Genomic DNA, 12,521 nt, shown 5'->3' with positions numbered 1-12,521 from the left:
AATGAATTTATAAACTGTCCTTTTAAAATGTGTATTTTTCTTTCTCAGTTGAAATTTAGGTGAACATGGAATATAAACAGTTCTATACAGCAGTGAGTCAAATCCATTATGACTTGTCTGGTTTTTATCTGTATAGGGTGAATAAATATGATAAGCAAGAATGTGGGGTTTGTTTTGTGAAATCGAATTATCAGATGAGTCTTCCCTTTAACTACTTCATGCATCCCAGTTTTGGGCTGGATGTGTGTTACACTATGACCTCTGAATTTGTGCTCAGTTTTTCTCTTTATGTATAATTTTACACCTCAGAAATGTTCTCTACAATTTGCAGATTTTATTCCCAACTTTTGAGAAGAAATCATCAGCTTCACCGCAGAACAGTAAAGTTGGGAATGGGACCACACTCAGTTATCAGAAGTAATACACTAAGGTGATTCTTTAGGCATAGCCTTTAGAGCTGTTACTCCTGAAATACTCTTATAAACTCTTAGAAGGTGCATACAGCTCGCAGGATGTTATCCTCCTCATTACTCTGTGCCTTTCACTCTTACTCTAACACATGCTGCACCTCTCCCTCATGACTCAGTGTGGGACAGCTACCACAGTGGTCACCACTGTCTGAAGAGAAATACGAACAGTATGCAAGATGCACAAATCTTCACAGCCTGTGCTAAGTTATCAGACAAACATGGATTTGTTCTCAGGACATGTGAAATATTGGTCAGTAGATGAGCTACAACCAAAACAAGTGACACAAAATACAACCCAGTATTTTGGTTGTAAAAATACGCTGCCATCCACTGGTCTTTTAATATACTGACTCTGTCCCATACTTTTCATTGCTGTGTTTGCCCACAGGGGATTTCAGTCTCTGTGTTGGTGATTTATCATGCTGCTTTAGCAGAATATTTTAACCTCATCCTTCTCTCCAGCCTTAGGTCTTCATTACCACCCAATGGAGATTGTTTGCTTCATTTGATATTTACCAGGTGTTTTTCTCTCCTTCTCTCCATTTCCTTCCCCCTCCTCATTAACGTGATGGTCAGTGGGTTTCTGACCTTTAACCTCCCTTTTCTTTCTGTGTCTTCCCACTTCCCTACGCAAACCTGCTCTTCCAACACCAGGTTCTTCACTCCTCTCTTGCTTGTCTTCCTGTGAAGCATGGACTCGCTCTTGTACCAGGAGCTAACCATCCCATAGTAAAGGAGGATGACAAGCCAAATAACTTTTCCTCCAGCACAACTGGGGTTAATGACTGCAGTCCCAATACTGTTTCCACAGCCTCCTACCTTTCTCAGTACTGGTTCTCACTTTCCACAAGGAGAGTGGGAATGCCAGGCTCCTGATTTGCCAATTCCTATTCCACATACTCATCTTGGCTTGTAAGACAAATAGTTATTCCCTTATTTTAAAAGGTACATCCCTGTATTTCCATATTATATATGTCAGTTGACTGATCTTCCACAACTCTGTGTCTGAGCTGCTAAGCCCAGAACCTACTTGGTCTGTGAGCCTGTATGAAAAGCTAAGTTCACACTGCCCTTGCATTGTTCTTTCTTATTCTATCCCTTAGATAACACTGGGGTTCTTGGCTCTGTAGACATGTGCTAGGAACATTTAACATCCTGGCAAACATGAGCTGGGCTTTGTGCTAAAAGAGGCAGTTGGGAAATAATTTCTTTTAGAAATTCCCAAGTCTCTATTTATCAGCCTGTTTTTTTCCCTCCCGTCTGCAGCTGTGAAAATTCATGGAGCTCAAAAGGTTATTTTGGCTTGTGGCAATTAACGACACAAAATACAAGGTTTAAAGCTCCCATTTCAAAAGGAAGTGATTCATTTTTACTTATAGCCACGATAAGCACCCAGTACTTGACGAAAGGCATTCACTCAGATTTATGTAAGAATTATTTAGTCTTATATAATGCTCTTGTTGTGCCAAATCTTGCGAGAGTTAATGGAAGGAAGAATAAAAGCAGCAAGCATGCATGGCTGATTTGAAACATCAAGTGTCCATCTATCCTCCTGTCATTTTAGAAGGGAAAAAAGGCCACTCAGCTGGTAGGAGAGAAGATCAATGCTTTAAAAAAAAGAACAAACAGTGTTGTACATTCCATTTTGTACATAGATATGTAGATGAATTTGAAACACAGTATACAGCCCACCTGGAAAGGTTTCCAGAGTACCTGCTTAGTCACAGATTCCGCCAGTGCGAACCAGAGCAAAACTACTGTAGCAGGCAAAAAGCTGTCTCAGAGCTAAGGGAAACCTTCAGGTAGACATTAAAATCATGGAAAGAAAGTATTCAACTCTGTCTTTATTGTCTCATCACATAGAACAAGAACAGACTGCCAGCTTAATGAAGAATGCACACACAAAAAGCATGGGTTCAGAAACCTGGGCTCCTACTGAGAAATGTAACTTTTCTCTTTGACCCTGAGCTTTCAGCCAGGGAGATGAGACCCTCTGCCTCCACCCCAAAATAATTGAAATCAAAACCACTGGCCTAGCATGGAAGCTGGATTCTTAGAGCTGCATTAGACCTTCTCTTGCATCCCACCTAGGCAAATGGGCTCAAATCTGACAAGTTTCAAGAGTGCATTGCAAGGAACAGAATTCCCTGGTTCTTGCAGCATGTAAGGAATGTTAGAAAAAGCACAAAATTGTCTTTGCAAAGGGTGCTTTGGCCACACAAAGTAAATGGACTCAGAAATTTGTGAAGTGTGCTAAAGAAGGGTCCATCAAACTAAGAAACATCATATATCTGAAGCATCTTCTGGATTTGTGTGGGTTTCCTTAAGTTGGTCATTTTTAAGGCCCAATGCAGTTAGTGTGAAACAAATCTGCTGTCATGTCTAAGTAGAGCCCAAGGGGCAAGATAGCAAGGGAGACAACACACAGCCCCCTGCTACCTTGTGTTACTGGAGCCTGGGGCTCAGAACAGTAGCTTCCCTCCCAGCTACACCCCTAAAGAAAGGGTGAGCAGAGGGGAGATGGAGAACATTCAGTTCTTTTTCCTTATCACTTGTCATAAAGGATGGAGAAGAGGAAACACATCCTGAAATTGCCTACCTAGTGAGCTCAGACAGGAGACAAACCACAGCAGCAGAGTATTCCTGCTTTTAATGATTTAAGTAGGAACCATGGCACCAGGTGAACACAGACTGTCCCAGAGTGCTTGACTGTTGTTTAAAGCACACTCCCATTGTGAACCAAAACCTAATGCAGACAATCTTACTGTCCCTTTGCATCTCCACAGTCTAAGTCTCCCTTCCTCCCAGCACAGCACCTGATCCCTACTGATACACATGTGAGGATGGACATCATTGTCACCATTGTTCACAGTCCTACTCTGTGGTTTTACAAAGTGTATTTAGCACATTTGTCGCGCTGATACTGGCAGAATTGACAGGATGACAAACTGCAGTAATTGCCACCTAGACGGAACCAGCATTTGGCAGCATTGTCACAGAGTGGGCTACGGTAACACACTCATCTCCACTTTTCATCCCAAATGGTTATCGCTTCAAAGCATTTAATTCCATCCAGAAAAGACCTTACAAATACATATAATCAATGTACAAACCATCCCACTCAAACAGGCACATTTACAAGGTTTGCTGGACTCAAGACTCCTAAGTATGCTATACTTTGCAAGTACACAGAACACATACATCACCATTTCTCGAAACCAGAGCAAATAAAGGTTGGATTCAAAACACATAAGACTGCATTAGCTGAGAGCAGTTCAGTGGAGCACAGAAACTAATGCCGCTGGCTCTGGTACTCTAGAGTCAGAGAAGCAGTGGCTTACAGAGGGTGCTGGGACAGAAAGCATCTGGAAATGTCCAGTCTAGGAAGAGTTACCATCCCTGCAAGCCTCACATACACAGTGATCCAAGTCTCAAGGAGAATTAAACTACCCCAATATTCATCTGGAACCAAAAATGTAAATAGCTCTCCAGTCAAACTCTGTAGTGCTTTAGAGACATTAAGCTACCAGTCTACTTCATCACACCCATCTGTGAACTGCCATTCATCCAGACTCCCCTCATCTCTAATCTTAACCAGTTTCCTTATTTACTCCATCAGCCATTCCATTGCTAATTTAGCTGAACACTATTTAGCTTTAGGCATAGCTTTACATTAAAAATGTTACAACAAATTCTGCAGATCACAGTTTAACACAATTATCAAAAAGCTTTATGTTCCTCCCTTGTTACCACAGATTTCTCCGAACTTCTCAGTTTATACACCAAATACTACATGTATTAGATAATGACCCCAGCTGGGATTGCAACTGGAACCACAGGGTTTTCCACTGCACACTGAGAACCCCAGGTCTGGGTTTTCTAATCATAGCTTTACCCATCTCTTACCTTCTTACCCACCAATGGCAGAGTTTGAGCCTGTCTGTGAAGCTGGAGGGAGGAATAATCTGTACTTCCAAGAAGCCATCTCCTGTGACACAAACGCTGCAGAGGAACTTCAGACTCCAGTGGTACAGCAACAGAGCAGGTCTGGGGGAGGCAGGACTCACCTTTTGATTTATAGCTAGTGAAACCAGCTGTGTGAGCCCAGTCAGGTGCAGCTTGGCAACACTTCAGGGTACTCATGGTGACTTGCAGATCTTCACCTGATGCACTAGAGCATTATTTATGCTTTTAAACAACAAGCTGTTCAAGAGCCAAAGCCACAGAACAAAATGAAGGTTTGGGAAAATCAGAAAGTAATGTCAGGGTCTCCTTTCAGGACAAGTGACAAGGAATTCCATCTGAAGTGGTTTTCCCTTTTGCTTTAACACAAAATCTGAGCTTAGCCCTGGAGAGATCATCTCTGAGCCAGCCTTTACAGGAGGATACAACTATGGCGTAAGCCCTGAGGAAGTAGTAGGCTCAATCACCATACCACTAATGCAACATGGATGAATCATTCCTCATTCCTGTGCTGCAAGTTTCTCCCAGGTAAGCAGAGACAAAGACACTCACCTTTGTAAGGAAGTTTGTGATCAGCAATATAGAGGCATTACACTGAAAATGATGAATAGTTTCTCTGCAAGGGGAACAGGATTAGAAACCTAGAAACTCTCCTAGATGCTTCATATTCTCAATGGAGAAACACCAATGCTGTTTCCACTGGATGGCATGTAAAGGTTGCTGTGAAAAACACAAAATTAAGCCTCAACGCATTGGCCTTTCCCTTTTCCAAAGATGCATAGAACATAACTCCCCAAAATCTTCAAAAAGGGGATTTCAGCACTTCAAATACTTCTAACATACCAAAAAAACCCCTATGTGTAAGACTCCTTCTGTGTATCAACATCACTGTTGAGTACCTAGAACTAAAAGCAATTTAACTCAGAGAAGTAAAAATGGAAGATTATTTCTGGTTTCAAATGTTTCTCCTTTCGAAGAATCAATTTCCTCACTCATTATTCCAATCCCAGCACTTCTGCTGCTGCCTAAAACTGCATAAAGGCATTTTAAAGCTTTTAATTCATTTTGCAATTCTAAATAGCTTCCCTTAATCACTCATGTCAAACACCTATTCCACATTCCTGGAGAATTTATAAAACAATTCTGTGCTGTCAGGAGGAAAAAAATCCTTAGCATTCAGATCATTAACTGCATGCAAACCCCCCCATGCTAATGTGCTTCCTATCACTCACTGCTGGCAGGAAGCTTTTTATAAGAAGGTGTAACATTCATACATGGTACATTTTCTTGCCATTCCCTCAGCTAAGGTACAGAATTCCATTAAACTACCTGATTTGTTTGGAAGGGTTTCTCACTGCCAGATGCTGCGCTGAATGCTCCCTGTCACTGAACAATGGTAAGGGCAGTAGCATAGAAGACAACTGAGGTTGTGTCTGTCAGCCTGACTGATGCCTTTGCGTTTTCACCCAACACAAGTTTGCATGGCTAAGTGAAACTAACAAGTTTGCGATGTACGGCCTTGTACTTCCATTAACAGCTGTGTGATTAATTGGTTACAGCCCATTATATTAGAACATACACGGGCAGGAATTCTACTTAAAAAGGAAATGAATCAGGATTGGGCTGCAGGCAAAGTTTATAAAGGATTTTCAGCAACTGATAAATTCATAGAGTGAATGAAATGAAGCAAACGACTAAAACAGTTTTTCAAGTAGCTCCAAGACATGGGGATTCAGCTCCGGTCTCACACAACTCAGTAGACATTGACACTAAATAAATATATACATTGGGCAGTCCATTGAAAATGAGCCAGCCTAATTCTGCAGTCCTTGTCTAGACAGCACTTGTAACCACAGAGCCAGAAAGGCAGCAACTTAACTTCCCATCACCTCATACAGATACAAACACCATCTGCTAACTCTCACAAGGAGGTTTTGTTAAATGAGACTCCAGGACTAGTTTATTGATAACCATATCCCCATCCCTGAAGTATTTACTTCAGACGAGACCTGACCATCCAAAAGACCAGCTTTGAATAAGGGAAACCACAAACATATGTATTATCTATCATCAACTACTGATTAGAAGTTTAAACATTAAATCCTTTTGCTCGAAGTTTAATGTGCAGTTGCATGGCTAGGTGGAGACATGTCACAATCCATGAGATATGGATTAACAATGTCACAGAGCTTCACTACCTTCCACTGACAATTTCAGTCTCCATTTTGGGGAAAACTGAAAGGCTGTTTCCCTTTATGCTCAAGTATTTTGTGCTGAATACAAATGGGAACACTTTTGCCTGTTCCAGGTGGAAGCATAAAAATTACTAATAGGAATCCTGATAAGTTTGAGTCATAGAAGTAATAATGATGTCTTTTCAATGGAGTACATTTGTTTCATAAGCCTTTCATGTTTGTGGGTTGCCATGAGTGCCTTTCTGTGTACAACATTGAAATGGCAAATTCTTGGGGGTTCTGAAATGAAAACCAAAGGAAGATGCAGTCTTGTTGCTGTTTCCATACAACTCCACATCACTGCAGCACCTTTCTTAAACCCCAGAGGAATGATCTATTTCACAAGATCAGGTTTCTAAGCCCTCCCAGCTTTCAAGGTAGGATGAAGCACAGTTTAGCTATTCCAATCAATTCTGATGGTATTATGTGACACCAGTACCAAAATTCTTTACAGTGAGCAATACCTCTGATTCTGAAACTCCAGACAAGGTGTTTGTACAGTAGACATAGCCAGCATAAGTGCTAGCAAGTTCTATTTGTTCTCATGCTTTCTGAATTGCAATATATTCTTGGTAAGTTCTACCATTCAGAAAGCCTATGCAAGCTCCTTGTAAAATCTGCAGTACCCACATCTTTACTCTACAAAATACAGTTGGGGCCAATCCTGCCCAATTTGCTTTCCTAAGTCATCATATATAAAACCCTGGCTATAATGCTACATGCATGAGTAAAGATCAGTCTTACTATTAATAAGCTACCAGGCCAGTTCAGCCCTCACCAAGCAGACAGCAGTTGAAGTCCTAACTATAGTTTTCCTCGAAACCTATAGATTTCTATGAATAGAGGAGACTACATCCTGCCCTAGAGGAACTTCTCTGTACTATATGCTGCGAATTTATCATTCACGTATCTTGCTGACTGGTGCATGTGTCCCCTTGTTCCTCATTGCTCTGTAGAAAACCCACAACAGCTGTACACAGGCTTTCTTCCAATTACTGCAGTCTTTAGGAATTAGCAATTCCTGCCTTCGGAAGGAAGCTGCTTATTTACTTCTAAATACTTGAGTTTGTTCTGGGGGGAGAAGAGTTTTCGGAAAGCCTTGGTGGCCAGTTTCATAGCAACAGTCACACCTGGGAGTAAGCTAAGAAAGGAAGACAAAGTTAAATATAAATTCAAAGCACCTCTGTATTCAGCACCTCCAGTTATAAACAAAAAACAGGAGAATTATTCCAAGACGGATGAGAGAGCATGGCCAGAGAGATTCCTAGAAACTGAGACCTTGGGCACCACTAATCTGGTTCTGTTCAATATATCATCTCTTAAGTCTACCATCTAGGGATTACTGGCATTATGCTGCAAAGATTTTGCACAAAGGAGACTTCTTGTCATATTAAACCTTCAATTCTAGCATAGACATCTTATTATTTAAAGGTATAATGTCTTCTGAAGAAAGAGCAAAACTATTATGAAGCAGCCCATATCCCCAGCGGATTCTGCCTGTGTTTGAAAGGAAACATTATAATGTCTATGTTGTTGCCAAGCCTAAAAGCCAGATGGACAGACTGCTGACCACAGAAACTCCTTGCTGGAGCCAAGCAATCATGACCATAATGAGTACTGCATACGTTGTACTTATGATGCTTATTTTGTGGCATGACGGTGAGACCATCGCAAAAAGCATTGTCATGGGATATTAAAATGACAATTGATGCTGAAAGTGCCTCTATGGATTCACCAGTGTAACTATTAAGGATGAGCAGAAAGCATTTGTCAAGCTCGCAGATAAACTTTAATGAAGCTGCTTGGTAAAAAGCATTCTTTTAAGAGGAGACTGGAAAGGCCAGATGTAATATATGAAAAGCCACATTCTATACAAATGCACTGAAACTGCATACATTATATCAAGATTTTAGTATTGCTAATTTTTTGAACCACTGGAGAGGCAAATTAACTAATATTCCATGTATTATCACACCTAGGCTCCAGGAACACACCTCAGGTCACTCTTGCACAATCTTCCATAAAGAACTGAGTTGAGATCTACAAGGCCATTATTGAGTGCTGACAATCAAACATTCAAGAATTAACTGATTTCTATTTAATTTCTTTTAACCTATTTATGCCTTTTAATTAATTCTCAGATTAATCTCTAAATGTATTACTGATAACAGAACCAAAACAGTTTTAATGCTGCCTCTTCCTTGGGCCAGATTTGAAAGTAGAACTATCATGCATTTTTCTTCTACTAAGAACACCACAGCTAATTGCAATTAGGAAGCTGCATCCTGTGGCCAAGTTAGGGTCCTACATCCAAAAAACTCAAGCCGCAACTACCATATGTTAAGTATTTAATCTGAATTACTCTTATGTATTCTACCAATGGTTTGGTCCAGAATGCACCTATGCTTTCTCAGTGGTTACTTACTGTAAGCCATATGCTAAGCATATACATCAACTCCAATTACTTGCATGGTTTTGTCAAAATACCTTTAGGTTTCACGTTTGAGCATTTTCATTTTTGCTTCTCTTCCCCCAAAACATCACAACCATCTTTTGGAAATATCTGTTGCACATGGAATTGCTGGTCATTGCATAAGCAGTTTGTAAGTAATTCTCTCAAGTTCTGTTGTAGCAGAGCACCTAAAGTCATTAAACTTAGTGCTTTAGTCTACTGCTACAGTAGTCCTAAGACGTGAAAAATACTATCTGCATTGTGACAAGAAAGATGCTCTCCTTACAGTGTTCCTTAAAGGTACAGGATATCCTCACAACCAGAATATATGGGTTTAGCTCTACCCTTTCTCCCAGCTTCCATAATGTTCAATAAATTGCACACTATAGAGGCACCTCTGACACTAAGAATTAATGTGGCACCATACTAATTCACATACTGTGCATGAGATCCAGAGATGCTAGCTCCAATCCCAGAGGCAGTAAAGCTGCAATAACATTGTTGTTTGTGGGCTAATTATGCTTGCCTTTCAGAAGGCTAATTAGTTTCAGCAGAGCCCTATGCTAAGTTTGGTAATTTTGCATAGTCTTGTACTTCATGGATATATTTCTTTCCTTCCTCCACCTTCCCACACACATTTGCCTGCATTAAGACACTATACACTGATGGTTTTACCTGTAGCCAAAATTTCCATATGGTAGAGAATTCTGCTCCAAGAAACAACACTACTCTAGAAAGAAACAGAATTAATAACACAATTATAAAAGTCTCATGGATTACAAAAGGTCCAAACAAGGAGTTATTTTTCAAGCTTAGTCTGACTAAGAAATCATTAAAAACAGCAATTATGGTAGGAAATATTTCAAGCTAGTATTTTGTTTTCCAAAAGCATTAATTTACACTAATGATGCCATATATTACCATATCTTGCCACAAAACCTGCTAATCATTGATTAGTTACATAGTATATATGGGAGGGTTATTCTGGTTTAAAATCTCAAAAAATCTTAGTATTAATTAGAAAAATTAAGTAAAATGCCAGTAAACATAGAGAAAAAAAGGTACAGATTTAACAGCAATGGAAATATTTATCCTCTCATGCAAACATTTTCAGGTATCAATTGAGAATTCACTTATCTTGTGAAATCAGTTATTAAATATAAGGTAATGCATATTCTATGCTTTTTCCCATGTTTGAAATCTGATTTCTCAAATGTCTGGAACTTTCATATGGGGTTCTTCTGGCCTGCTTTATGTTTTTTTCCTTTATTTCAACTAATAAAGCTTACGCTAAGAAAAGAGGGAATTAACCAAAGAAATGAGAGCCCCCAAGCCAACTTCAATTACTTTCATTGAGAAACCAAAACCAAAGAAGTCCAGTCAATTTTTGTTTGAAAATTCCCCACAAAATGACGCTTACTGAGGTTGAGTGTTGGGACTACCTGCAATAAACTTCTATTTGATTTAACACTAGAATTAAATGAGCACTTTTCTCCCAGCTTCCTTTCTCAATGATACAGAGAACCTCAGGATAGATAGATGAGTTTAAGAAAACAGTAAGAACTTTATTTACTTCAGATGAAAACTACTTTTGGTTTGAAATTAAACAGAAACAGGGAGGACTGAGAATATGGATTCTCAGTTTTGTTAGACTTAAAGATCAAACGCAATTTCTCTTGCACATAGCTTAAGCTGCTGCCAGATATTGCCATCACATAACTGTACCACTTATACTGCACTGAACTCCCAACATCTTTTCAAATACTGCCATACAATATCTTCTATAGGAAGTAAATGGTCCAATATAGCAAGGAATCAACTAAATTTTGAGTTGTTTTATATATGTATTCTTGAATACTCCATAAATTCAGTCAAATGAATAATACTGATCTGAATTCAAACACAGCTGATGGCAGTTCATATTAGAGAGGACTGGAGAAAACCACCACTGCAGTTAAAGTTCTTTTTTCCTTCTGAACTGTAGGGCTTTATCTTCCTATTAATTTTATTCAATGCATCATGAATTATTAATGGTTATTTCTAATTCATCAGTAATTATTAGGATTGTTTCCTCTAATCTTTGCATTTAACAGACCAAATAAAACTAGGATTTTCTCTGTAGTTACCCCAAGAAGGTTCCAATTGATGAACCAACTCAATGTATTTGTTTTCATGTAACCTCTGCACTCTAAAAAAAGGTATTTCTGGAAGTGCAATTCAAAAATCAAAACCATCACTTTCTAGTTAAAGCACCACATCGCCAAAATGAATGCAATTTTATCCATCCCACTGAAATGGGCTGGATATCTAGTATTGCCAAGTTTCATAGAGGCATAGAATGGTTTGGGTTGGAAGGGACCTGAAAGATCATCTAGTTCCAACTAGATGGCAGGGACACCTCACACTAGACCACTCCCACATCACTTCATGTTTGCAATGACAGAGCTAAAAATTCTTTAAAGACTTATCATAGCAAGGCTGATGATCAGAAGGAGTTAGCTAAGCACCTGGTACCAGTGTTCCCCAAGAGCTAAAGTGGACCACTGTCACTGTTGGGTCTTCTGCAAAGAAAATAATTTCCTTCCCAATTGAAAGTATTTCCCTCTGCAAGTCAAATCAACTAATTAAATATAGTGGAACTTAAAATGATTCCCCTTAATCCATCCTTTTAATCTTTTTACCACCTCGAAAATCTGCTGCTTCTGAAACATTGAAGTGTGCAACGTTTAGGGAAAAGGTATGTTATTTGCAAATGATACTAGCTCTGTCAGAGCCATTTTTAGGTTTAAAACAGTTTTTTCCTCCCCATGCATTTAAAGGAGGTCCTCTTGCAAAACCAAAAGAGTGTAAGGCAACTTCAATCCAATGAGAACATGACAATAAACTGTTGCGTAAGAATTGTGCATGCAGATTTTCATTAAAATAGATAAACTGAACAAATGTATGCTCATCTATAGAACTACTTGGACACAGAGAAACAGTGCATATTTGGGTAGCAAAATGCAGTGCTTAATTTAACTTAAAGGCTGATTTGAAATTGAAAGAGTATTTATAATTACTAATCAAAATTAATTACCCTCCTTTCTGGAAAGCAACTGAAAAGAAAAAAATACAAGGCAAGATGAAAAACAAGTCAGAACATATGTCATTAGCTTGTGTCAGTCGACCTAGGTGCAGTTTCAAGTCTTGACATACTAGCAATTTCTCTTAAATGTTCATAGAGAAAACAACCTTTTTATTCTTCAAAGGTGATTAAATGCAGAAGTTACTCAGCAGATAACCATATATGCCTCAGCACACTGTAACTCCACAAGTATTGGGAACAGAACCATATGGACTTATTTTAAGGTTTGTGTTTCACGTTTAGTTTTGGTTATTCAAATAATGTGCATTACACCTGCA

The sequence above is a fragment of the Pezoporus flaviventris genome, unplaced genomic scaffold (assembly GCF_033815535.1).
Source record: "Pezoporus flaviventris isolate CSIRO_AGI_PZ_B2104156 unplaced genomic scaffold, CSIRO_AGI_Pfla_v1 ptg000001l, whole genome shotgun sequence".
NCBI classification, from domain to species: Eukaryota; Metazoa; Chordata; class Aves; order Psittaciformes; family Psittacidae; genus Pezoporus; species Pezoporus flaviventris.
This window is presented reverse-complemented; position numbering follows the sequence as displayed.